Below are 1,843 nucleotides of genomic sequence, written 5' to 3' on the forward strand. Positions count from 1 at the left end.
ATAGAGGTTGCGGTGAAGTGGGATATCCTGTCTACCTGTCTATATCAACAGAACAGTGAAGAATGATAAAATAGAACAAAACTTCACTATGAAAAAGCATAAAAAATCCAAACGCACTTCAAAGCCATGTCAAAAGTATTTATATAGGAAAGAACTGCAAAGAGTACTACCAAAAGGCACTGCTCAGAACTCTTACCAATCAAACTCTTATGGAATAAACTTGACCACTCAGCGAGAAAAAACATGTCCCACAAGTCAAATGGACCTCTTTAAGAACTTATAAGGACATAGAATGCCATACAAGGAACATTCAGTCAACTTCACAATTATTGGCACCCTTCAAGAGAATGGGCACATATGCTGTATGATTGGATAAAAACAATAATGATGCACAATGATTCGTATTTTTCACTGCATTTCTATTTTTAAAATTGCTCTCAGCCGCCAGACACTCTACTGCCTTTGACCATGTCCTGGTTTCCTGGTGTGTAAATATGAGGTTGTACATATGTAAAATATCTGTCATAACTATGAAACCTGACGAGGTTTCAACACAAAGAGACAGATGTAAGTTGACCTAGTCAGCCAGTGGATATAAAAAATACATAAGCAGTTTGAAACACCATTACACACAATCAGAGCCATAATAATATAACCAAGAATTGGACACATAATTAGAGCTTAAGTTTTGCCAAATAGAACTTGTGTGAGTGCTGTTCATATTAATACCAGTGTTTTGCAAAACAAACAAACAAACAAATGAAAACCATTTTGTAATTGGCCAACGCGGTGGTGCAACGGGTAGTGTTGCCATCTCGCAGCTCCAGGGTTACCGGTTCAATCCTGAGCTCAGGTTACTCTCTGTATGAAGTTTCATGCTCACCAAAAATCCACATAGACTTCCTCCCGGTTCTCTGGTTTCCTCCCACCTCCTAAGATATGTTGGTAGAAAGGATTGGCTATACTAAGGTGTCGCATAGGGGTGAATGAGTGTGTGAACGGTGTCAGACAATGCACCGGTGTCCCGTCCAGGGTGTATTTCTGGGGGTTCTCAGGATAGGCTCCATATCCACTGCAACCCTGACTACAGTAGGATAAAGCACTTACTGAAGATGAATGAAATAATATACTGTTTTAAAGCTCCATATGTTGATAAGCTCATCTGCCATTTCATGATTTGTTGTTGTTGTTGTTAATTTTTAAATAGGCTGCAAAATTCTGAAGTTGACTATAATATTTTATATATATATATATATATATATATATATATATATATATATATATATATATATATATATAAGCCTGACTGTGGGTTTAAAGCTAAAGCGGTTTTAAAATAAAAGTAGAATTTAAGCAATATATATATATATATATATATATATATATATATATATATATATATATATATATATATATATATACTATGTAATATGTAAAATTTTTAATGTGGTGTACAGTGGGCACTATATCTACACATATACACCCTACAATTAGTTTCGGATTCTAAACAGGTACTATGAAAGCTAATAATATTGCACTGACGTTAAACTGGGAGGGGCGGAGAATGAGCAGGGGCGTGGCTAAAGCCGGAAGTGCGGTAGTATTGGCCACTCAGCTGTCAGATGTAAGGTTAAGAACGTATTGCCAATGCCGGAAAAAAAAAATTATAATTGAATTGCGTGGTTTAAGTGAACAAAATACTACGATTCAGACAGCTTGAGTTGTGTAAATTGTGATCGGGCGGAAAAGCGGCAGTGACGCGCGCGCACGCACGCACACGCACGCACACACACACACACGCACTGTGTGCACTCTGAGTGCGTCTATCGCAGTTGTAGCGCAC

This window comes from Ictalurus furcatus, chromosome 14 (genome assembly GCF_023375685.1).
Source record: "Ictalurus furcatus strain D&B chromosome 14, Billie_1.0, whole genome shotgun sequence".
NCBI classification, from domain to species: Eukaryota; Metazoa; Chordata; class Actinopteri; order Siluriformes; family Ictaluridae; genus Ictalurus; species Ictalurus furcatus.